Source organism: Leopardus geoffroyi, chromosome B2 (genome assembly GCF_018350155.1).
Source record: "Leopardus geoffroyi isolate Oge1 chromosome B2, O.geoffroyi_Oge1_pat1.0, whole genome shotgun sequence".
Classification (NCBI taxonomy): domain Eukaryota; kingdom Metazoa; phylum Chordata; class Mammalia; order Carnivora; family Felidae; genus Leopardus; species Leopardus geoffroyi.
Genome location: NC_059332.1, coordinates 72,564,649 through 72,591,902, shown reverse-complemented (window position 1 = coordinate 72,591,902; position 27,254 = coordinate 72,564,649). Strand labels below are relative to the sequence as shown.

General features: G+C 39.5%; 1 long non-coding RNA gene across 3 annotated transcripts in view; it reads right to left on the bottom strand.

Moving 5' to 3' along the window:
• The window catches only part of LOC123608660, a 501,461-nt gene extending 476,021 nt beyond the window's left edge, over positions 1–25,440 (bottom strand). The window contains exon 1 of one of the 3 annotated variants that reach the window (XR_006717368.1): positions 25,170–25,440. This is a non-coding gene — a long non-coding RNA (uncharacterized LOC123608660). Of the gene's footprint in view, positions 1–13,369; positions 13,557–25,169 lie in introns of those variants that run through there. The other 2 variants (XR_006717366.1, XR_006717367.1) reach the window with 2 other exon arrangements.
• Positions 25,441–27,254: the final 1,814 nt, after the last annotated feature.

Below are 27,254 nucleotides of genomic sequence, written 5' to 3'. Positions count from 1 at the left end.
AAATCTATCTCTTCTATAAAAACAAGTATGAATTCTCTCTTGTACTGGGCAACGATGCACCTGGCTACAAATTAAACTATGTTTATAGCTTTATATAGCAAGTTCTGCCTTATGTTATAATTCTTTGTGCCATGTCTGCGTCACCACTAAATTGTTAACTTCTCGAGCACTGTACTTATGTTTATCCACAGGGGCCCATTCTTTTCTTTTTTTTTAAATTTTTTTTTTAATGCTTATTTTTGAGAGAGACAAACACAGAGCTTGAGTGGGGGAGGGGCAGAGAGAGGAGACACAGAATCCGAAGCAGGCTCCAGGCTCTGAGCTGTCAGCACAGAGCCCAATGTGGGGCTTGAACTCACGGACCATGAGATCATGACCTGCACCGAAGTCGGATGCCCAACCATCTGAGCCACCCAGGCATCCCCACAGAGGCCCATTCTTGTTGCATTTCATATCTCTATACCAGCCTCAGCTATTCACCTAGGGTAGGTAAGTGAAAAATATTTTTTGAATTTAATGATGCACACATCCTCCAAATAAATATACCAGATGACAAAGTGGTGGGAGGTGGGAGGGAAGGGGGAATAGCAGGGAGGAGAAGGAGGAAGAGGAGAGTGAAGAGAGTGTCAAATTGGAAATCCAATCTGATTTAACATCCAATACATAATTATTCATATCAGCAACTATCATGAGGATAAACCCAAAAGCAACTGCTCTGCGTTTTAAAATGCCTCATTTTCCCTTTAGTATCTTTATTTACACACAAACAACATTTACTTTCTTCCTGATTGAAACATGAACATTTCTACCTGGCTTTCTTTTGCACAAACAGCTTCAGAACAAACCAATTCTGCTAATCAAGTAAATTTTCTCACTTCCCCTGACCAACAACCTCATCCTTTGTGTTAAAACAATAATTTGATGCCTAAATACTGCCTTCCCTCAAGGCAATGAGGGGAGAAGACAAGAGCCAGTGAATGCTATAATATATAACAGCATCATCAGTGAAATACAATTCACGTCAGTATGGAAATGACTCTGAGTGGGTGGTTACTGCCACAAAGGAAAAGTACATACTCAGAAATGAACTAACTGTAACATAGGAGTGAAATGTTTTCATAATCATAAAGAGATACTCCTATCCTAAATGCATTTTTAAATAAGATTCAGTATTCTTGGGGAATTCAGGAAGCAGATTTTTTCAGAGTTAGTGACTGACCCACTGGGAATTCTACTTTAAATGTGGGGAATGTTCAGGATTCCTGCTTCATCATCTATATTGATAGTTGACACTCTTTCAAATCTATTACCCAGGAGGTTTGATGGTTCTGGTTTTTTTAATAGAGACTTAAACAGCCCCACCATTTTTATTCGGTTTGATTATTAAAAACAGAATCTAGGGATTTTACACTATGCATCACAAATCGTGAACCTTTGCTCCTGCCAATATCGTACTTGAGATTTCTAACACTTAGCAATTTTCTAACATTGTGGTTGAGATCATCTTAGAAAGACCTACATTTATATTTTCCCCTTGTGATGCAAAATCAGTACTTGACTGGCTGAGAAAAAGTGAGGCACTCCATTCATGTTAGACTGCTGAGTGAAAATGCAAACAAGTAGGCAGCAAATCTTTGCATGTTATGGAAACACAGAAGCTAAAAAAAAAAAAAAAGGCTTGCTGATTGTTGACTTGCTTGCTGGAAATATTAAATTTGTCCAGTTTTCAGGTTTTTTAAATCTCATCTTTCTACACTTGTTTTTATGAAGAGTTTCATATAAAGCATGCATAATTACCAGAAGAAAATCTATAGTATTCTTACAACACGTCACACAAGAATTTCCATCTAACTTTCCACATGCTTTCTGCAAAGTCAAATCTTTTTTTCTTTTTGTATTTCTGTCTGTCTGTCTGTCTGTGTGTGTGTGTGTCTCTCTCTCTCTCTCTCTCCCATTTCCCTCCCTCTCCATCTCCCTCCCTCTGTCTCTATTTTGGCCAATAATAACACGATCAAATAATCTCCAGCATGTATCAGTGAAAACACCTGGGATGTGATTAAAAAAAAAAAAAGATAATGTGGCAAGGAGAACTAAAAATAAAACAAAATCTCTAGACCTTATGATTCTCCCCAAAGTTGCCCACAGGTCAAAACATTGGTTTCAGTGCAGAGGAAATTAGCTGTAATTGATACAGAGGAGCTTGAAGATTTAATCATGTGCTTGAGTGTATAGTATGTTTTTCATAAAGGACAGCTGCATTCTCACCCACAGGCACCCTTGCCCTTGCCTGCCACAGGGCACCACATTCTTCAAGTACTTCCTTGTCCAGGACAGATTCTCAAACTTGAGCAAGCTCTGGAGTGAGCCCCCCAGAGGACTTGTTAAAAGGGGCCCACCTTTTATGAGGGGCCTCATTCCGGGGCCCACCCACTGCTTTCTGATTCACTGAGTCTGGGGTCCAGCCTGAGGATTTGGATTTCTAAGAAGTCTCCGTGGGCAGTTGAGGCTGCTGGTTGCTGCCCACATTAGAGCAGCTCACCGGACAGCTCTGGTGAGGCAGTGAGTAAAGGAGCTGGCAGAGAGAGAGCTGTGGAATGGAGCTGAGACTGCAAGGCCTGAGAAAGAAGGGGCTTCCCAGCAGTCGTTTTGCGAGGGAGAATTACAGTCTCAGAAATACGCCATGTGGTCACACTGAAGGATATGAGGATGAAGGAGACAACAGAAAAAGGAAAGAACTGCGATAAAAACTTATAAGGGAGTACAGATCTTTTACCTCTTTAGTGAGGCTTATTCCTAGCTATCTTACTGTTTTTGGTGCAGTTGTAAATGGGACTGATTCCTTGATTTCTTTTTCTGCTGCTTCAGCACTGGTGTGTAGAAATGCAACAGATATCTGCATGTTTATTTTATATCCTGTGACTTTGCTGTTCATGTACTAGTTGTAGCAATTTTTTTGGTGGAGTCCTTTGGGTTTTCTACAGAGTATCATGTTGTCTGCAAATAGTGAAAGTTTGACTTCTTCCTTGCTGATTTATATGCGTTTTCTTTCTTTTTGTTGTCTGATTGCTGAGGTTAAGACTTCCAGTATTATATTAAATATCAACGGTGAGAGTGGATATCCTTGTCTTGTTTCTAACCATAGGGGGAAGGGTGTCAGTTTTTCCCCTTTGAGGATAATATTAGGTGATATCCCCTTTGAGGATAACATACAGCTTTTATGATGTTGAGGTGTGTTCCATCTATCCTTACTTTGTTGAGGGTTTTTATCAAGAATGGATGTTGTGTTTTGTCAAATGCTATTTCTGCATCTATTGACAGGATCATATGGTTCTTATCCTTTATTTTATTAATGTGGTGTATCATGTTGATTGATTTGTGAACATTGAACCAGCCCTACAGCCCAGGAATAAAGCTCATTTGATCATAGTGAATGATCCTTTTAATGTACTGTTGAATTCAATTTGCTAGAATCTTGTTGAGAATTTTTGCATCCAGATTCATCATGGATATTTGCCTGTAATTCCCCTTTTTAGTGGGGTCTTCGTTTGGTTTTGCAATCAAGGGAATACTGACTTCATAAACTTAACTAACAAAGTAAAAGATCTCCACTCTGAAAATTATAGAAGGCTTATGAAAGATACTAAAGATTACACAAAGAAATGGAAAAAAAACATTCCACACTAATGGATTCGAAGAATATTCTTAAAATGTCTATACTACCCAAAAAAATCTCCACATTTAATGCCAATCTTATCAAAATACCACCAACATTCTTCACAGATCTAGAACAAACAATCTTAAAATTTGTAGGGAACCACAAAAGACCCCAAAGCAATCCTGAAAAAGAAAAACAGAACAAAACTGGAGGCATCACAATTCTGGATTTCAAGCTATACTACAAAGCTGTAGTCATCAAGACAGTACGGTATAGGCACAAAAACAGACACATAGATCAATGTAACAGAACAGAAACCCCAGAAATGGACCCACAACTATATGGTCAACTAATCTTCAACAAAACAGGAAAGAACATCCAAGGGAAACAAAAGCAAAAATAAATTGTTGGGACCTCATCAAGATAAGAAGCTTCTGCCCAGCAAAGGAAACAATCAACAAAACTAAAAGGCAGCCTATGGAATGGAGAAGATATTTGTAAATGACATATCTGATAAAGGGTTAGTATCCAAAATCTATAAAGAACTTACCAAACTCAGCACCCAAAAACAAACAACCTAATTAAGAAACGAGCAGAAGACATGAATAGACACTTTTTCAAAGACATCCAGATGGTTAACAGGCACATAAAAAGATGCTCAACATCACTCATTATTATGGAAAGACAAATCAAAACCACAATGAGATACTACCTCACACTTGTCAGAATGGTTAAAATTAACAACACAGAACAAACATGTTGCTGAGAATGCAGAGAAAGGGGAACCCTCTTACACTGTTGGTGGGAATGCAAACGGGTGTAGCCACTCTGGAAGACAGTATGGAGGTTCCCCCAAAAAGTAAATATAGCACTACCCTATGATCCAGCAATTACACTATTAGGTATTTACCCAAAGAATACAAAAATACAGATTTGAAGGGGTACATGCACCCCAATGTTTGTAGCAGCATTATCAACAATAGCCAAACTATGGACAGAGCCCAAATGTCCATCGCTTTATGAATGGGTAAATAAGATGTGCTATAAGTATATACAATGGAATATTAGCCATAAAAAATAAAATCTGGGGTGCCTGGGTGGCTCAGTCAGTTGGGCCTCCAACTTCGGCTCAGGTCATAATCTCGTGGTTTACGGGTTCAAGCCCTGCATCAGGCCCTGTGCTGACAGCTCAGAGCCTGGAGCCTGCTTTCGATTCTGTGTCTCCCTCTCTCTCCGCCCCTCCCCCCTCACACTCTGTCTCTCTCTCCTTCAAAAATAAATAAACATCAAAAAAATGTTTTTAATAAAATCTTGCCATTTGCAAAAACATAGATGGAGCTAGAATGTATTATGCTAAGCAAAATAAGTCAGAAAAAGATAAATATCATGTGATTTAACTCATATATGGAATTTAAGAAACAAAACAGATGAACATATAGGAAGGGAGGGAAAAGACAAGGAAAACAAACCACAAGAGACTCAACAATAGAGAACAAACTGAGGGTTGATGGAGGGAGGTGGGGAGACGGTGGGCTAGATTGGTGATGAGTATTGAGGGCACTTGTAATGAGCACTGGGTGTTATATGCCAGTGATGAATCACTGAATTCTGCTTCTGAGACCAATACTGTACTGTATATTACCTAAAATATAAATTTTAAAAAATTTTTAACTTACAAGAGAAAAAGAGAGCTCACACACCAAGCCTTTCATAAATGACAGCAGCAAAGACTGATTACAAGGAAAATTATCCTGTACCATAAATATGATCATCCTCCAGCCCTCTTCTCCTCCCCTCTAAGGGGAAGTGATGGAAGCTCCCTCATATACTCAAGCAAAACAGGTATGAATCTCAGTCCACTGACTGCAGTGTACAGAAATTACCATGTTCCTGATTATCCAGTACTCAACTTTATTGCCAAATCCAAGAGCTATGCCAGCTGGGAAAAATGTGACCTCAGTTAGGTGTGAGGTGTCCTCCTGACCCAAAGGTTGTGATACTGAAAGTTCAAGGACCATACCTAGGCCCAGGTGTGGCACAGAGTTTAGTACCGGTCATCAAATATTGGTCCTCAATCCACATAGATCATAGTTGGGATGTCATGGATTTTGTTCCACATCCAGGATCTGCTGCTTCTTTGTAACACCATTACCATGAGGATCTCTGTAACCTTTCTACAAACCAGTCTGACCAAAAGTCCTACAGGGCAATTCTCCTCTGCATGCTTGCAACGTCCTCCCAGAAGGCAAAATTATCCACTGCTCTGGGATCCACTGCCCACTTCTCTCCACCCTTGGGTTGGAGAGTGATCTCTTTCCAGTGTGTGGTTGACAACAAAGCCCAGAAGTCTCCATGTCTCCACCTACATGTCTCTGGGGTCCAAGAACCCTTTTCTCTTTTTTACTTTCTTTACAATTTTCTAAATTTTCAGGATTTGTAAGTCCAATTGTCTGAGATTCCAGCACTTTCAGGGGCCACAAGAATAAAGTAAACTTAAAAAGTAGGTCAGGTATACACGATAAATAGTGACGGAGAGTGTTGTGCACTGGAGTGCACATTAATATTAAATTAATTAAATTTAATTTATTAATACATTAATATTAAAGGCATTAATATTAAAGACATGAATATTAAATTTTTTTAACTGTAGAGGCCAATGACACATATATTTGGGCCAATGGATAGCAGGCTTCTTGTTTGAACCTCTTGAACTTGGTTCAAGTTTATGGAAAACAAAGATGTGATGTCTATTTCTTCTTTCCTCTTGGCTATTCCTGAGGCACTGTGCATCCCACAGGCACTATTTTCTTGAAGACAACATTTGTGGCTGTCTTGTTCATTGTTGCACCCCCAGCTCATACAACAGTGCTTGGCACATGGTAAATGACCTCAGTAATATCTTTTGAATGACTTAATGAATGAATAAATTAATGCATAACAGAAATAAGTATTGTATTATTTTAAAAGTTACCTAGCTCATATTATCTTTAGCCTGTACAAATCACACTAATGATCAAATGCCACATCATACAAAAGAGCAGACAGCACAGGGATCAAATACAAGGGACCCTCTTGAGGTTATATATTTCCATGAGAGGCAAGACCTCTTCTTTGCAACAATCCACCTTACCATTGCCTACTCTTGGTAGTAAAATCATAAATTCCTGAAGAACTGTTGAATGCATTGGACTGAAGCTAAGTTAGGCAAATATGTTTATGTCTAAATATGGCCAGCATGGTGGCTAAAGTGAAATAGAAACTTGAATAATATGATGCATTATAGATTTCAGAGATTTTCTTTAAAAGCCAAGAAATAACTTGAGGAATCCAAGCTTAGAAGTTAAAAACTTGATCTGAACTTGTGTGTGCTGTGCTTCTCACATTGACTAAAAAGCGCTCTCACTTGACTTTCCCTTGGGAAACATTATCACAACATTGCTACCATCTATTTGCCTTTCTGCTTCAGCCAGCCACCAGAGTTCATGGTTTTCTGCCTGCAGCTTCCTCTTTTATCTGAGGCCATTCTATGAGACCCTGATCCACTGGAAAGAAACGTAATCATCTGATCTGCATGGTTGCTTCCACCCATGGATTGCTTCCCTTGGTGAAGCATTTAGCACTAAGCCAGGAGCATACAAGCTCTGATAAAACACTCCAGAGGAAGAGAGGATTTGCTATTGCAGCTGTTCATTATTTGTTAACCTCTGCAATGTTTGTCCTGTTAGTATTGTCCAGTTTGAGGAATATTTGGTAAGAGAAAAAACATGTTTTAGAGTCCATATGTCCTTATGCATAGATATCTGGGAATTATTATTGTTCATTTTGTTTTAATGTTCACTTATTTTGAGAGAGAGAGAGAGAGAGAGAGAGAGAGAGAGAACGCGCGTGCGCACAAGCAGGGAAGGAAAAGAGAGAGGGGGAGAGAATCCCAAATAGGTCCCATGCTGTCAGCACAGAGCTCAACATGGGGCTCGATCCCACAAAATGTGAGATCATGACCTGAGCCAAAATCAAGAGTCTGACGCTTAACTGACTGAGCCACCCAGGTGTTCCTGTTTATTCTTACTTTGTAGCAAAGATTATCTCTACATATGTGGACCCCAGGATCTTTATTTCAGTTAGGCGCATCTTACAGGCTACCTTCTCCATGTACCGCTGATCCAGGACATTTTATCACTTGAACTGTCCCTGCTGAGAACAATGCATAAGAGCTACAACTTGTATCACCATGTGGTAGAAAGACCATGAGATTTGGGGTTAGGGGGTCTGGGTTGAGTTAGGGTTCTACCACCTAACCACATAGATTTGTTTAATCACTAACCTCTAAAACATGCGTCTTGAGGAAGATTTAAGAAAAGAGTCTGTAGGAGGGTTTTGAAGTGCAAATGAAATAAAAGTATGAGGAAGCACTTTGTAGGAAGTAAAGCACAATAAAAGTGTTAGTCATCGCTGTTGATGGTATTAATGTGATTAGTAGAAACAGAGTGGGAAGAAAGAGAAAGATGTGCTTGGGAGATTAATCCTGGTAGCGGCAGGAAAGACAAAGGCAGAGCTACGGGACTCTGAGAAAAGTGGTGGTTGTGGGGCAGGGGGGACATGAGATCAGGGAACCAAGCCTGACTAACCACTGTATGATTAATCTGCTTGTCATTGTCCTCAAGAGAATAAACCTGGCCTGCAAAAGAGAGGGGGTGGAAAGATGAGACACCTGCTGTGAGACCTTAGCACTTTGTCATCTTTCCCACAAAGCAGGTTCCATGAAATCATTGAAGATGGAGGAAGAAATAAGTTTGAACACAATGTAAGGGGTATAAGCAAGTCTGAGAAGAAATCATAAGTGTGACCATGCTGGCCCTTTCTGCAGCTTACGGTTAATAATGGAACACTTTTTAATCACTTCTGCAGTCAGCTCAGACTCAGAAAGACCCACGCAGTGACAAAAGACTGCCAGTAACCTACACAAATGTCTGTCCTCCCACACTGTCCCCAACCCATCCTTCTCAGAACCCTGATTTTTCTACTCAGTATATTGCAACTCAAAACAGAAGACTACATTCCCAGCTACCCTGACACCTGGGGCGGGGTAGCGAAGATGGGACTAACTTCTGTCCATGACATATATTGAAAGTGTTTGTGAGACTTCAGAAAGGTCCCTTAAATGGAGCTGATTCAGCCTAGCAGGTTCCTTTCATGCCCTTCTTTCTCTGGCCAGCCACACAGCCATGATGCTGGACTACCAATCTTCTGCCATGAGTGTGCTGTTTCTTACACCAGCCACAGTCAAGTTCCCACTAATCCATCTACATTTGTTCAAACAGCACCTCCAGAAGACAAGAGGGCAATGATGAGAACCATCATGCCAAGCCAAGCAAACTACAGAGCAGAGGCTATCCTAATGGCAATGTGAACCTACAAAATAGAGCTCTTGCAAATAATCAGACTGTATAGATAAGAGAAGATGCAAACTACAGGACACAGATTACTCTAGGTGAAAAATTCCTGCAATCTAGAGATTAGAATGAGCACCAGGACCAAAAAACATTCTTGTAGACCTAAAAGCAATACTACATAGGGGCAAAAAAAATGGATCTTGAGTCTGAAAACATGGAAGAAGAGCTCACCTCTGACAATCATGTACTGTAGGCAGAAAAAATACCTGAGAAAATAAACCAAATTCATCTTGCCTTTTTTCTTTCTTAGATGTTGTAATTTTTACTTTATCGCTGTTGTTTTGGTGGTGTTATTGTTTTTCTGGATGGAATTCTCTAGAAAATACAAAGAAGGAGGGCTCTCTGACACAGAAAGCTATAAGAAGTACAAAAGCTAAGTTGCAAAAACTTCAGGATGCAGGAAAAAATAAAGAAGCAAGTGGAACTTCAAAAAATTTACAAATAATCCATAGAAAAATTTAAAGCACATTAGTAGCAGTAAGTAGTAGACTATATATTGGAAATTTGAAGTAGTAGGGGTACCCCAGTGGCTCAGTTGGTTAAGCATCTGACTTCAGCTCAGGTCAAGATCTCATGGTCCATGAGTGCAAGCCACATGTCAGGTCTGTGCTGACAGCTCAGAGCCTGGAGCCTGCTTCAGATTCTGTGTTTCCCTTTCTTTCTGCTTCTCTCCTGCTCATGCTCTCTCTCTCTCTCTCTCTCTCTCTCTCTCTCACTCACTCAAAAATAAACAAACATTAAGAAAAAAAAAAAAAGAACTCAGATTTTGATATCAGATAAAACTGGCCTTAAATCCTAGAATAACCATTTCAGTGATTTTGGACAAGTTAGCCATTTCCAAATTGGGCTTAAAAAAAAAAAAATTCCAGTATGTAGAAAATTAGGGGGAAAAGAGAGAAATGATAAGGAGGAAAGAAGACTGTGAGGCCAACATTCAAATAATTGCTACTCAAGTGTAAAGCAAATGAACAAAAATAATAACCAAAAATATTGCAAAATAAAACTTTCCTGAACTGAAAAAAAGACCATCAGAATGAGACCAACAATGACACATCATCCTTCTCCCTCTTTTTTCACTTTAGAAATAAGAATCTAGGTAGAAAATATACATGTCACATATGAAAGCACAAAAATGCTTTGCCCTCTAAAATACCAAAAGTTAAAAGATGATGGTGAAAACCTGTAAATTTTTCTGGGATATAAATATATAATCCAACAAAATATCTCTCCAGCTAAAATGTGAGGAAAGGCATTCTAATATATACAAATTCATATCAATAAATAAAGAAGAAAATTAATGCATTAGAAAAAGGGAGACTAAGCTTGATAAATCCAAGCTCTCGCTATTTGGAAAGGTAAGAAAAAATAATTCTGGAACATGTAATAATTCAAAAGAGGAAATACAAATATATATGAAAGAAATGAGAAATGCTTTATAAACACAGATTGAAAAATTATAAAAATTTGAGATGTCAAGCAAGAAAAATCTGGATAAAATGTGTAATTTTCTAGAAAGTTGCCAAAATTAATTCAAGAGGCAAAAATAGGCTGAAAACCATGATAAATAATGAAATAGTTATGAAAATGTACCCCTGAAATGGCGACTAGGACCAGATAGATACATGAGTAAATTCAACAAAATCTTCAAGAAATAAAGAATTCCCATGCTGTTTAAATTTTTCAGAATGCATAAAAATATTTCATCTTCCCATGTCCTGATATAAAACCAGTATAACTCTCACAGCAAAACTGATGGAAGCAGCTCAAAAAAGAAACTGTGGTCTAATGTGTCACAAACATAGTTTATAACAAATTTAAATAAATGATATAAAAATCTGTTTGAACATAATATGTTTAACTTTTAAAACAGTCAGGGAAACATAAGTCCATGATAAGAAATTTTTTAAAATACACATATATCAGCCCACCTTCTTTAAAAGGAGAAAAAGAATGAAAAAAAATGGCAAAATAGTTTGGACCTCCCAGTTAGAGTAGTAGACAATGAGAGAATCTGCCCACTCCAACACTTGATGAAAGGAACAAAAATACATGACATAAACTTTGAAAAGAGGTGGCCAAACAAATAAATAAAAGAGGCTCATTTGCTCCAAGAAGTCTTTTAACCTTATCTGCATCTCTCAGAAGAAATGGTAGGGAAAGTAGATGATTCAAGTAAGTCCTCAAAATGTTACTAATATTTCTAAAAATAGAGAGGAAGCTGGGAGAGCAGGCTGCTGGTGAGAAAGTCAAGGGAGCACTCTGGCAAACATCTCCACCAGAGGAACCCACAGAGGAAGAGAAAACTTCCAGGGACCACCATTCTCCCCCTCCCAGCTGGAGAGGAAATAATAGAGGGTGCTCAAGACCTCTGGCAATACACTGCAGAAATGAAGACAAAAGGTCAGATAAATAAGAAAAATATAAAAACTGTTCACAAGAGCCAAAACTTGAGAGATGAAGCAGAAGGTAAAACCCCTTTTGTCCCCCAGTTGACATGATAACGGAGCTACACCCACAGTAAGTGTTATCCTGAAGGGGGAAGAAGGGTGAATGCTCACAACTGGGAGAAATGTGGAAGTAAAACAAGGAAAATGAAGATTTTAAACAACCCATCTACTTGAAGCATAAGCTTCAAGGCCTCACACACAAGCCAGAAGACTGGTCTGAAGGGCTCAGGAAGAGAACACACTCCAGGTAGATGGAGTGGACTGTGAAACAGGAAATTTGCCCAAATCAGGGAAGAAAAAGCAGAGTCAGAGTTTCCATCATCCCTCCTCTCTTGACCTGAGGCTAGGGAAAAATTAAGTGCTAGCAACACCCAGATGTCAGAGTGCAGCTCTGAGAGAGAAAGATGAGAAGGAGAGGTCTCATGGAGAGGGGATCCTGGAAAATTCACAGACACACTTCCAGAGCAACCAAAGCATGTTAAGCACGAGCGAGACGAAAAGAAATGGCATTGCAGTTATATAGAAGCACAACAGGAATACAGGGAAGAAAAGTGGCATGACCTACAAGAGAGACAGAAAAATCTTACTTGGAAAGAAAACACATTCTAAGAGCTTAAGAGACTGTCTTACATTGACTCATTGTGTGCAAGGACTTAGTGGCAATATGAAGGGGGAAAATATGAAAGCCCCTAAAACAACAGAAGTAGGTAATAAAGGCAGTCTGCAGAGATCAATTGGGACTGCAACGACACCATTAGAATCATTACTCCTCTAGTTGATAGATTAGAAAGAGCAAGAAGGAGCTAAAGTCATATTAATGGGATAAAGGAAAGGCTTGAGATAGTCCTGATATCAGAAAACAAGTTAGAAAGAAGCTGATAGAAGGCAAAGCTAGTATAACAGAAGGATATTTTATGCCTCTGTCATTGTGATCCAAACACATAAAACAGAAGAAATATTCAGAAATATTAAAAAGAAAAGTCCCTGAAATGAGAGAGAAGCTCAGATTAAAGAACAGAGCTTCTCTACTGAGGAAAAGATATAGAAAGATCAACATCGCAAGGTATTAAGTATTAAGGCATTAAGTTTCAAGGACAAAGAAATAAGTTTTCAGGCATCCAGAAAGAAAAAGCAAGTCAGTTAAAAGGATGGAAGTCAGGTTGGTTGCAGACTTCTCCACAGCAACATACTAAACCAGAAAACAGTACAGCAATATCTACAATATCTTGAGCGAAAAAAAATTATACTATATCAAAATAGATTATAACCAGACACATGTGTTTTGGAATAAGGGCAACAAGCAGACAGGCCAAAAATGAAAGAACTTAGGAAATACAATACATAAGACCTTCCTGAGGGAAAAAACAAATGCAAATAAAGTAAGCCCACCAACAAGTGAATGGGGAAATCATAGTAAAAGGACTAGTTCAATACTCAGTGCCATAAAATAATAGAGAAATGTCAAAAAAAAAAATTCTAAGTCTGATGTCCCACAGGATGAAGCAGAACATACATAAAGGGTCAAAACAGATTGGATTCACTGAATCAAAGAGCACACACATCACCAAAACAAGAGAGCTACAGTCAACTTTGCCTTAATAGAGTAAGAAACAGTTAAAAGGAAGTCATATTACCAGATCTTTGCTATTTTCAAGAAAATCCAGAAATCCAAACTTCTGTCTTAATTCTCCCCATTAAGGAAAATAAAGTCTGTCTGTTAGTGTTGGTTAGGACATCGAGGGCAGGGAAAGAGCGAAGAAAGGGGCAAACCGCTCCAGATTGGTAGGCAGCAGTTTTTAAAAAGCAGGGGAACTTACAAGACTTGTCTTCAGCAACTGCAAGAGAAACCGCGTACATCTCTGCACCTGCTGTCAGAATCTTAAGTCTATACAGAGGCCTTAACCGGCTATAGTCACGTATTCAGACCAAATAGTCTCAACAGCAACACACTCTCTCAAGCGTACGTCCTTGAAACAGTGTGATAATGGTGGGCAGAATGTACATTCCGAAGACAAGGAAGGAGCCTCTGGTTTCCCGCGTCCAGCTTAAGGGTGGACCCACGGTCATGTCATCTCGATGACCTCCGCCAAAGTTAGCTGGCCTGGCTGGTTGGTAACCAGTTTGTCACCTCTAAAAACAAGGTAAAATAAGACCTAAGAACGATGCCCACTCAGTCTAATCTTGGAGGCAGACAATCAACTGAAAACTTTCCATAGGAAAGAATTCATGGAATAGGAGTACTATGGACCCTCCTTGTACTTAATGATAGAAAGTGGGCAATGAATGATGTAGAAACTGTGATAAGACCAATGGTGAGCAGTGAATCAATTTAAATACAGAAGTAAAACTGACTCTAGTAATTATCCTTACCAAGTAACATAATGCAAAAAATATAAATCTTGGCAATGTAAAACAAATATATATAGCATATGTATATTATATATACAACTAACAGGTGGAAGAAAGAGAGGTGGGAATAAACATAAGCATACTAAAAATATATGTGTAATTTTTAGAAAGATATTCCATTATTTCAATGTTCTCACGCATTTTCTTTTTTTTTTAATTTTTTTTAACGTTTATTTGTTATTGAGAGACACAGAAAGACAGAGTGTGAGCAGGGGAGGGGCAGAAAGAGAGGGAGACACAGAATCTGAAGCAGGCTCCAGGCCCTGAGCTGTCAGCACAGAGCCTGTCACGGGGCTCAAACTCACAAACCATGAGATCATGACCTGAGCCCAAGTCGGTCGTTTAACCGACTGACACACCCAGGCACCCCTCATGCCATCATTTTCTTAATCTTTCAGTGATTGTTTAAGAATTAAAATATGTTTCAGTAGGGGCGCCTTGGTGGCTCAGTCGGTTAAGTGTTCAACTTCGGCTCAGGTTTATCCACAAAGGTAATATTTATCCACAAAGATAAATTTTATCCACAAAGCTAATATTACATAGGGAACAAAGATAACCATTTCACAGTTCAAAGAGTTCTGAGATCCATATTAGAGGTAAATACACAAAGTTCATTAATATATCTGAATGTGTATATGTATAGTCACATACTGAAATATTATAAGCAGGACAGTGTAGGAAGGTAAGACAGGTGTGAATGAGAAATCATGTGGAGAAAAGAGTAGAAGCTAATGGCAGAGAAATGAATTCACCGTGAAGCTAATGAAACTTAAGCTTAAGGGCTCCTCACACCAGACACTGTCAAGCCCTAGGAGGGGGTGTACCAATGTGTTCACACAGTCATATAATTTTTTACAAAATTTGCAACAGTAGGATATTTTAACTTCAGTTAGTATGGCTTCTGTCTTTTTCTACTCATTTTCCCCCACTGGCCCACTTTCCCTCCCACAGAGGGAAGTAGCCATGAGTATTTGTGGTTCAGCTACGGAGAAATTAAGTTGGGGTACATTTGTTGGGCTTAGTGGAATACACTGATGTGATTCACAGTCATCTGTATATATTGTTAAGTTATTACCCTCCTTCACAGCATAGGACTGGCTTCCAAAAATACTCTGCAATATACTTTGCCGACTCTTTCTCTCTTCTGACATGAAGGTGCAGGCTTATAGGATATGAACATGCCTACAGTTCACAACCCAGGGAACATGTGGATCATTTAAGGAGAACAAGACTTGAAAAGTATAGACTCAGAAGCCAGTCTGCAGAAAACTCTTCTGATCATCAGAGCTGTAACACTGCAAACAGATGAATTGGCACCTTAGTATGCCTCAATTAGAAGTTTGTTTTTTTCCCCTGGCAGAAGCAGACTTGATGAAGCAGAGTAAACAATTCTGACCACACTGAACTTTTTTTTTTATAGCAACCATGAGAAATAGAATTTATCAGACTCTGTGTTTGTAGCACACAAACCTATAACAGAACTATAAACAGGAAGTACATCTGCACGTGAAATTCTGTTTCATGCATCCCAACTCTCAGTGACAAAGACACAAATTTCATCCAGCCATGTTAGAGGTAAGATTGAATTATCTGTCTGCCTTCTCCATAGAAAACGATCTTAGAAAATTGTTGTCCTGTAAAAAGGCAATCAGATCTTACAAAACTAAACATATTATTACCATATGCCAGTAATTGTACTCTTTAGTATATTCCCAAAGGAATTGAAAATTTATACACACATAAAAACCAGCACACAAATGTTTGTAGCAACTTTACTCATAATTGCCAAATACTAGAAACAACTTAGATGCTCTTCAGTAGTTGAATGGATAAATAAACTGTGGCACATCCAGACAATGCTACAAAGAAATAAGCTATTAAGCCCTGAAAAACCATTGAGGAACCTAAAATGCATACTACTAAGTGAAAGAAGCCAAAATGAGAAGGCTACATATCATAGGATTCCAATATAAGATTTTCTGTAAAAGGCAAAACTATAGAGACAGTGAATAGATCGGTGGTTGCCAGGAGCTGGGGGAAGAGACGAATAGGCAGAGCATAGATGAATATATGTTATTACACTTGTGAAATGTCTAAACCTGTGAAATGTCCAACACCAAGAATGAACCTTAAAGCAAACTACAGACTGTGGGTGATAATGATGTGTTAACGTAGGTTCATCCTTGGTTAAAAAAAAAAAAAAAAAAGAAATGCAGGGCGCCTGGGTGGCTCAGTAGGTTCAGCGCCAACTTCAGCTCAGGTCATGATCTCGCAGTTCGTTAGTTTGAGCCCCGTGTCAGGCTCTGTGCTGACAGCTCAGAGCCTGGAGCCTTCTTCGTATTCTGTGTCTTCCTCTCTCTCTTTCCCTCTCCCTTTTGCACTCTGTCTCTCTCTGTCTCTCAAAAATGAATAAATGTTGAAAAAATTTAAGAAAAAAAATGCACCATTCTGGTGAGTCAGTAATAGAGGAGGCTAAGGGGGTTACCTAAGATATCTCTGTTACTTTTTCTTCATTTTGTTGTAAACCTAAAACTGCTCTAAAAAAAAAAAAAATTAAGGCTTAAAAAAAAAAGGCAGAGACTATGCAGCCAAAAATAATAAAGGTTAAAAAAAGGCATTATAGAAATGTGGCAGGCAGTTTATTAATATCTTTTTTTCTTTTTTTAAGTTTATTTATTTATTTTGAGAGAGAGCACAAGAGGGGGAGGAACAGAGAGAACCCCAATCTACTGACGACGCACAGCCCGACGCAGGGCTCGAACTCATGAACTGGGAGATTATGACCTGAGCAGAAATCAAGAGTCGGATGCTCAACAGACTGAGCCACCAGGTTCCCCTTGCATTATTTTTCTGAATTTTATTATGTCTGTGGCAATTGTCAGCTTTTTTAATTTTCTGATTCAATGTGTTTCCTTTTCTCATTCTAAACACTTTCTAAACACTTCTGTATCTAATTTTGTATTTGGAATTTCGTATTCTTTTTAAAGAGGGCTCCAAAAATTGTAAGTAGTGGCCTCCATAAAACCTACATCTGTCTTTGTTCAGGGGAGGTAGCTTTAAGCAAAAGTGAATTTACAAAACCACTGAATAATACTCTTGAGGACCATTACCAAATCACCAAGGTCTCCAAATATCCTCAAAAGTGCTCAAAAGGAAAGAACTTGAGTAAGTGAGGGTTCTTTGAGACCCAGGTGTCACCAGAAGCTTACATGGCCTGCGTGGCCTAGAGAGAAGCCAAACGTGAATTCCACGTTTGGCATTGTCCCTGAGAGAGTTCATCCACTCTTCCCACAGCCTTCCCCTCAACATCAACAGATCACCTTCCTATGAGCCACCTTTCCTTACAGTGTTTGCACAGGTTTTTCTTAAGCATACCACAACAGAGCACATCATGACAGAACACGGTTGTTTACTAAGTCCCATGTGTAATATACAGGAAGGTGTACTTAATCATCCTGTCCTCATATCTTCGTCTCTCTTTCCCCGAAACACGGCAGAGCAACATAGCACACTTCTTCCATATGCTACTCCTGCAGCTGCCCCCTTTTCCCTGCTCCCCCAGTTTTACAAACCTTAACAGTGGCATTTGAGAAAAGCCTGGAATGTCTGGAGAGGTTCTGCATGATGGAAACTGTATTTAGAGAAACTAAGCACCAGAGCAAGCAAAGTAGGCCATAAACATCTGCCAGTGTCCTGCTGTCTGAAGCAAATGTAAATGGATTCCTGGTTTTTTCAGAACCTTAGAGTCAACGAATCCAGTATGTTCAAGAACCCCAAGCCTGGTAACTTCCTCAGTAGATGCCATTATTTACACAAACATTAAAAACTTCAAGAGATTTAAGATCTGAGCTAATAGTAGAAGTGACCAATTATAAATAAGTTTATTGAAATAAAAAAATAATTATAGCAGTATTGTAAGTGTTTTGCCTTCAAAACATAACAGAAAGTCATTCTAGAACTTTCTATGATAGATACTATTATAAAGCTTAACTAAATATCAGACATAAGAACATTGCTTTGAATTTTCTCTGATACATAAAAGCTCATTGCAATTACTTTAATGTTTTCCAGGATTGAAACATTATTAGTGAGAGAAAAAAGTCACTGTATTCATAAAATGTCAACATTTAATATTTCCTAATTCTTCAAGATGTTTCTATCAAACATTCTTTGGGTTAGGTAACACCAGGATAAAACTGACTCAGCTACTCTTTGGTGTATTTGTCCATTCATCTTCTATTATGTGACTAAAATACATGTTATTATCTAACAGGCTTATGTGGATGTCTCAATTCATACAACTTCAAAGAATGTTTATTAATGAGGATGTCATTCAATTGCATAGGTTCCGGAACATGAAGTTTCCAGCTGGGGGTGTCTAGTCTACCATCCTGCTTCAAAGAGCACAGAAACTCAATATCCAGTCCAGGGGAAAAGGTGATGATAGTAGTACGTTTGGCTAGATGCCACATTAGGAAGCCAGTGAGGTTGTGAAGTTAGTCATATTCTTCAGAGAACATGACTATTAATTGAACATCTACTATATCTTTAAACAGTTCTTGAAGCTGAAGTTAAAGATATGTGAAGGGAATGTAGATGTGCAGCTAATTGGGCCTGGCTTTGGCACGTACCAACTTAGTGGCCTGAGAAAATTTACTCAGCCCCTTATGGTCCTAATATATATATACCACTGTTAATATCTACTGGAGAATATTGTTCTAATGGTGAAATGAATGATATAAGCATTAGCAAAACAAACCCTCACAAACAGTTTCATTTATTTAAAAGCTCTGCTCAGCTCTGCCTATAATAAGAATCAGACTCAGCGTCATTTTAGGGTATCACCAAGAATTCTCCAGAACGACACAATGAGTTAGGTCCACATTAAAATTCTCTTCGGAATTTGAGAAGAGAAAGTGACCACAGAGAAATGGTGAGAAAAGAAGAGGTGGGTGGGGAAGAGAGAGGAAAGAGAGGCCAAATATTTTCTTTTGTTCTTTCTCATGCTATTTCAGAGCAGAATATACCTCTAAATATAGTAGATTATTATTATTATTCTTCAAAAAATCTGGAAGGAGAAATTGTAGCCACCCTCTGAAGTCTATTCACATGCTGTGGTAAAATGTATCTCTCTGTGTGGAAATTACTGCAACTTTTTTTAATGTGCTCAGATTTCTCTTCGGAGTAAAATGGGTGCTAATACACAGAAACGTTGTGACAGCTCGTAACTATCCATATATATTGCATACACTTTGTAGGCCATCCGCAGCATATTTTAAATTCAAGCTGGCTTTGTGCCAGCAATTTACCACAAATATGGCTAACCAACAACTGGTGCGCTCTCGAAAAGCACAGATTTCAACATTAACACAAAGCAAAAGAAACTAAAAGAGGTGTTACACGATCAAAGAAAACTGATTTGAGAATTATCTACCAATTTTGTTTTATCTACACCACTACACTCTCCCCTTATGTGGATAGTAAGAGTTGCCACTATCTGCCCTAGTTATCTCCAAGGCTGCAGTGCAGATGATGAAGATTACTGCCAAGTCTGAAATTTAGAGACTGCATATTGGGCCTCTGAAAACCCTCTAGGGAAAGTAATTATTTTGCCTTTTGAACCTCTTGAGATCGTATGCAAACATACGTGCATGCGAATGCCTGTCGGTGTGCAAGTTTGTAAGAGGGTTTCCAAAGCTTTCCTCAGACTCTCTAAGGTCTATGATTCTGCCTCTTGATTATCATGGCCAACTTCATGAAGCTTCCTAATTTTGTTTTACCGATTGTCATATAAGCCTACTGTATTTTCAGAGTTAGATATTTAGAAATGTAGAACAAGAATGAAAATATCACTTAACTCAGAACTACACAGAAAGCATTTATTGCCTACAAAAGAAACCAACATAATTTTTTCCAGAAAACCCTTAAGAAGTCAACTGAGCTTGTAGCACTCAAATTTTAGTTCATGCATCTTTTTAGTACCTGCAGCCCCCAAACTTGTGTTTAAGGCGCAAAAGTTTACTTGTGTGATAGCACAGGTTTATAAAAACTACAAAGCATCCAGAAATGTAGTACCATTTCTAACCAAATCTGATTAGGAAGCAGAGGACAAATCTGAAGTGAAGCTGAAAACACCTCTGCTGTGCCTGGAGTGAATCTTTGAGCTGGAAGGCTGGAAAGTATCTCATTAGGCATCACAATTTTCACCTTTGGTAAACTGAGACCCTTAAATTTTAAATGAATTTTCCCCAAACTGCATTTCTCGTTAGTGACAAAATCAGCACTATGACTCAATTTCTTTCCTTCTAGCCCAGTACTTATAATTTAAAATATTAAAACAAAATACAGTCAAATATAGTGTGTCATTCTTAATGACGATGATTAATAATTGTTAAATTCAGTTCTAATCAAGTTCGCCAAAATCTGTTCTCTGAATTTATACTCGTAAGTACATACTCTACTCCAAACCACCCAACTTCTTAGAAAATGTTAATATTTGAACACCCATCTTAAGTTTTTCTAAACCAAGAAACTTAAGCCTACCCGCTACTGATTCTATTCTTGTGACCTACTGCATGGATTTTCTTTGGCAGCCCAATAAAAACCTCACATGTTGAAATAATTTATTTCTGAACCTAATATCCCTCCGCAAATTCTTCCATTTGATTAACTTTTTTTCTCTTTATCATCTCACAGACATTCTAACAGAATAGGAAAATTGCTCATTTCTCCAATTATGAGAATAAATTAAGTGAGGGAATTTGAGAAGGCAAGGGTGGGAGAGAAAGAGAAATGGAGAATTAACTCTTGTAAATTTCTCGGAGATTACATATGGTTCAAGTAATTTAAAGATAGCTTCTCGGGGATTTTACTCATAATCTTGTTACGATCTTTTTTAAGAGGAGGGTAGGTTCCAAAAAGCTGTTTCTCAACCCATTTGTTTGAACTTTGAAAGTAACCCTCTACAAGCAGCCCCTGAAGCTGAAGGTGGTGGGTGCTGGCAGAGTTGAGGCCCTTTGCGTTGGTCTCTGTAGCACTTTCCATGACCTATGAAGTTTACAGGTTAAACATTTATGAGAAAGAAGCTTTTTTCTGAGTGCAAACGAGGGACAGAGCACAGAGGCTGCTCCGGTAGAAATTTAGGGAAGTGTAACCAGGAGCAGATGCAGGCATACAATTTCTCTCTGTCCCTGACTTTCCAGAGCACTTTTCTACCATGAGAGGAGCTAACAATGCCTTGCACAAAAGTTGCTGGTTTATCTTATCGTCATCATAGCCATTCCAGAAAAAAAGGGAAAAAAAATTGCCTGCGAACTCTGCCTCCCATTTTTCTCTCTCTCAGTACTGCTAATACTCAGGTAGGAATGGCCTACCAGGAGAGGCAGTGCTGAGACTGAAATCGGAGCTTTCCACCTCTCTCAGAACACAAACGCAAGTACCAGGTACTCAGCACCCAATAACTAAGTACTGAAGGGGATGAACTGACAGTTCTGAAAAGGGTGAGTTTTAAATATTTGATGAAGTTAATGGAAAACTCACTAGAGAGAAGCAAACAGTGTCACGATATGTACTAGTAGACATAATGTGCCTGCTGAGACATTTTCCACTTAGCTTTGCCTTTTTGTACCTTGGGTGCTAGGCATCAGTTGAGTCCTTTCTTTCCTGATTACCACTGATAGGAGTTCTGCTTCACTGTTTACATTCCTGTCATCACCCACAAGCTTGCCAGTATCTGTTTGTGAGAAACCAATGGCACAAATTTTTAGCCTGTCTGACCCAGAGTATACCTAGGGAGCTTTTAAAACCTGTGTTGACACACGAAAGTACATATTCTGTGTAAAACATCACCTTAGCAACTATCATGTAATCTAATCCTGGAAAAGAACAAATGATGACTGTGGACTCTCCTTCAACCCACTAGCAGTTCTGAAAGCCCAAATAGAAAGCACTTACAAAATGGCACCAAACCCAAGTAGTAGCCTGGCAGTGGTGATGACTTATTCAAATATTGCTCAAATTTAAGGAGAACCTTAAAGTATTTTAACACATTTCCTTTAAAAGAAGAGAGCTTTCAGCTTTATAAAGTCTACAACAATTAATTTATATAATTCATCTGAGAATTCGAATGTTTATGAGAACTATTACGTCGAGGTGGGGTTTAGAGTTAGTGTTACTTAGAATCTAAGAACCCAGGATCTGTTCCATAGAGCACATTCAAAGGGTAAATCCAGGAGAACGTACGACATGGGAGGCCTGTTGAGACATCCAAGTTCTGGACAGTACTGACAAGGCTCATAGGTTTGGAGGGGAAACCCAGAATATTCCCTGAAAAAATAAATTATTTCCAAAGATCTCTTTGGAAATAACTGAAAACAATATTAGGACAAACTATGGTCTCATATCAAGAATTAATCAACAGGAGAAATAAGAAATTCAGCCAGAGTAAGCAAACTGACATGATTTGAAATTCAGACGATTCCATTTGAGAAGGAAAAGAAAGAAAACAGACTTTCATTCAGGTCCAATCCCCCTGTCCAACTTTCACTTTTGATTTACACTTTGAGAGCACTTCAATTGGAAAAGAATAAGGGCTCAGCAAAAAGATGGAACAGCCACAAAAAACGCTGTGAGGAACGGTCAGCGAGGGGTCTTCTGTACCAGTCATGGGCAATTTGAAGTCCCGGGGAACCTAAAAAACATACAAGTTCCGACCAAAGCTCAGCCTACGAATCCTTACGGCGCCTCGCTGACACTTCTTGAGGAACAAATCCAATTGTGCTGCACAGGGTCCTTGCCAGAGGAACAACAGCTTCCACATTAAGATCACATATGCTGTGCAGAAGTTGCTGAGTTTCCTGGAGTTTTTATGAAGGATTTCAAATAGCCCAGAAATAACTTTCAGTTGCCACAGTCACTAATAGCCCTGCCCTCCCTCTAAGCTGCAAGAGGTGAAAAGGCCTGAGGGCGCTCAGACTTCTCTGGAGAAAGTTGTCAAGGGTAAAAAATGAAAAACCAGGGAATTGCTTGCCAATGCTTCAGCTAAGAAAGTTCCAGGTGAGAATGGGGAGACCTGGTAGATCTGGGGTGAGGTTTATCTTGAGGGGTTTCAGAGCAAGCAATTCATTGCTGAAATAGCAACAAATGCCATTATCTTCTTTGCCCATGAAGAGATACTGAAACCGTGAAAACATGGGCAAATGCCCTTCTCCTCAGGATCATCTAGGCTTCTCACATGGGGATGAGCATCTATCCTCCAAAAACCTCCACACACCCCCAACCCCCAACCCCCAACCCCTGACCTGGCCTTCAGCATATCACAGGCCATGCTATGGGAGCTCCAAAAAGAAGACCGTAGGAGAAGAGCATCATGTGCCTATGGACAGTTTTAAGAGAAAAGGCCTTTTAAGAGAAAAGGCGATTTCCTCGCCTTTCAGTTCCAGTAAAAAATTTCACAGTGTTGTGTACAACGTCAAAATTTTTCAAATATGGGAACTTCCACTCTTAGAAAAGCTGTCATACCTGCTGCCCCTTGCTCCCTATCACCCTTTTGCCCCTTATTCTGCTTTGTATTCTTACAGCATTGTTTATCCCTTAATGTATTAGATTTTTTTTTAATATCTGTTTACTGTCACAGCAAAGACTTTGTTTTATTCACATTGAGTTCAACCTTTAAAATCTAGATTATGCAAGATACCTATCAGTTACTCAATACACTGCCTTTGAATAAATGAATTTATAAAATTTACATTCTCATTCCAATTTCTTAGTAAGAAAAGAATTAAAACCTGAGGCTCAGCGAGGTTAAATAACTGACTCAAGGATGTATAGTGATATAGCAAAGCCACTTGTTCTTCCCCACGGGTGATAACTTTAGCTACTGGTAGGAACGAAAAAGCCTTTCAGCAGAATTCATGCTATATTTGGGAGAACACAATATTCACTATATATTTTATATCCATTGAGCATTTTCTAGCCCATATAATCTGTGCTATAAAGAAAGGATGCTTCAACAGGGATATTTTCAGGAAAATTCTATAGCCGATTTTTAAATCTTTATTTTTCTCTGCACTTCAAAGTGAACAGTGATCACTGCCTGTCAACACAGGTTAAATACCAACAAGAAACAGGCGCACCGTTTCTCTGGGGAAAGGGGCCCAGTGGTGATAATGACAGCCATCGCAAACACCGGGACAGCACCAACTGTGGCCTCAGCGCTGCTCTAGGCATGCACACTTGTCACTAACTCGTTCCATCCTCACAGGAACCCACACACTGTTGTTATCCCCATTTTACTGATGAGGAAACCAAGGCACAGAGAAGGTAGGTAACTTGCTCAAAGACATATAGCTAATAGTACATACTTGAGCCAGGACTCAAACCCAGGCAAGCTAACTTGATAGCCTCTACCTCAGAGCTGCATCCTTCTACCTCAGGGAAAAAAAAAAAAAAAATAGCCAAGTGTGTCTGTATTTAGCCAAGTCACTTGGCAGGTCCGGGTCTCATAAACAACACAAGAAATGGGAGTTGTACTGTAGCAATTAGCAGGACCCGCATTTTGTTTACTATGTGTAAGAATACCGATTAATGAAACAGTGTCACCCTGGAGGAACATTCCTTGACACATACTAGTAGGTCCCCTTCTGTTCAATATTTACATCACTTGAAGGAATTCACAGAAGGCATGCTCATGTGGTCTGCTGATGACGCCAAGTTGAGGAACTCTGCAAAAGTGTGGTTTGACACAACTCTAAAATAATTTGTGTAGCACCCCCACTGGAAGGAGAGTAGCAGAGCACTGGAAAAGCTACAGCTCAAATTCTCTACCAGCATCACGGCTGTCTTCTGTCCTCCTCAAGCCCTGCTTCCTCTCCCTTATTTTAGGCTACAGCCCACATCATGGCCTATGGACAAACTGTCACTGGGATTGGGTTTGCTGTAATTCCTGATTACTGATGATGGTGACCTGCGTGATCCCTGCTTTCTTCCAGGTGGATAAAAATGAAACGGCTAAAGCAAAATATCTTTCTAATTCTCCATCTTCTCATGGGCCTTTTGAAATCACTCTATTACAGTTCCTTAGTAAGTAGCATTCTGTTCACACGTCATCCTCTGAACACATTAATGTTTGGTCAATTTAAATGCACAGAGTGGCAATGTGCACATATAAATTTTTAGTAGTTACCATTTAAAAACAGAAGGATGACTCACCAGGCTTTCCTTTTCCTGTAAACACCGCGTGGTGCAAAACACTTGAACCCTGTGTGTTTTCAATGTCTCTGACTTCCACATGTACGCGCCTGATAGGGGCTGTTTATCAGCTGAAGCCGAGGGAGATAAAACCTTGCCACGGAGGCGCAGTCCTGCATTTCCCCGTGGCCAGGTGGAAGCCTCTCTGGCTTCCGGCTGGAGATGCGCCCTCTGCCGGCACCTGGCCTGCTCCGCCTGCTTCCGGGGCTTCTGCACCCACAGCTGGAGTTGGAGTGAGCCTAAGTGGAAAATAAATGAAGGAGAGGCAGCAGTTAATGAGTTCCGGAAATTCTGCCATTGCTCTAGGAGAGGTCAGCATAAGTAATATCGTTCTTTCTCCCTGCCACATTGGCCCTCCACCTGACACAAATCCTGTGCCATTCGGAGAGTCACAGGGAGTCCCCACGTGGGCTGCAGAGAAATGTGCTAGAATTGGGTTCTCGCTAGGGTTTGACTTTGACCTGAGGGGGCAGGGCGTCCAAACTACCTTTAACGGAAGGCATCATTTATTAATGCGTCTCGGTGCCTGCAGCAGTCCGTTGTAGTGCCTGGGAACACTGCAGTTGAGCTCATGCCTAACGAAAAAGGAAGGAGGCCACTGGAAAATGTTTCCTCTCGGACAGACATGCTGATGAAAAGTTGCTTGGTGCACGTCCAGATTCCTGTCTTTTGTTGAATTTTTAATCTTGTTTCTCTTGGATCAGCCCCCACTTCTCTGGGTTTGACCACTGATACATGCGCAGGGGTTATTCTACTCTGAAACTATAGATTTTTTTGAGAGGAGCAGGCGTTGCACCTGGAAAAACTGGCTAGGGAAACAGCGGTATTGTTTTATTAACTCCCTAAGTACAGTTTCTGTTCTTTACAGCTTTCTTGAGAAATTGTACTAATAATAAAACACGTTTTCAGTGAGCAATTATAGTTCACAGAGTTTTCCTGGCTTTGCTGAAAAGGCATTACCTTCAAATGGATGCCAAAAAGCAAAGCCGTGCATTCGAATCGGGAAGAGGAGCTGTGTGTTTTAGAACTACCTAAATCACTCCTGTAATTTGCAATGCCAAAGAGGGAGTAAATGTCCTCATGTAAAATTCAAAAGAAATACTGGGACAGTATCTCCCATAGCAACAGCTGTTTTAGAAGTTCCAGGATGATTAACAAGCGTCTGTTTCATCTTTTCCTTTGTTTCAAATCAGACCACAGCCTGCTCAATCTGCAGGTCAAAATAGTACTAAGACTTTGACAAAAGAAAAATGTGATTACTGTGGATTTTTTTTTTCTGGTGTGTTCAATTATTTGCCATGCTGTTCATCTGCTTGTAATTCATTACTAGCTAACCGCGATTAAGAAGCTGATTGTTTTAAAAAATCAGAAAATATTAGTAAACTCAAGATACTCTATCTTCATTAACATTTACAACAATTAATTGATTAGAATACATTTCAGAGTAGTAATAGCTATCAGAATTGACCATTAATCTGCAGTGTCGTCAAGACATTTGACTTCTGAGTATTCGGTGGGCATGTTTCACACCTTGGGTTCCCCAGATAGCATCCTCTGATTTGGGAGTGTTTGCATGGGAAAGCTCTTGGAATCAACCGCTGTGGAAGAAAGAGTAGGTAGCAGAGAATCTGAGCTGCACTCCAATCCCAACACCACCAGCAGCAGCCTCAGCTGTCCCGCAGGGACCCACGGGGTTAGAAAGCCCTTCAGAGACCACTGGGTCTTTGTACTCTATGTTGATCAGCCATTGGATGTGGGCTGCTCAGGGCAGGGGATTCGACATGATGCAGAAGAAGGCTGATAGCTGATGCCCTTCTTCTGACAGCACTCCCAGTGCGAATAATTTCTGCAGTCCAGAAGAAAGATCTGGGGGGCGCTAGACTGCCATAGTATATATACATAAAATGTAACATTCATTACCTTTTCAATAAAAGACACAGAAATTAGAGAATATAACACCTAATCTAAGCCAAGTCAATATTATACAAAATGATTAAATATTTTTGTTCTGGGAATAAAGCATCAGCCCAGGGTCACAGTAAATTA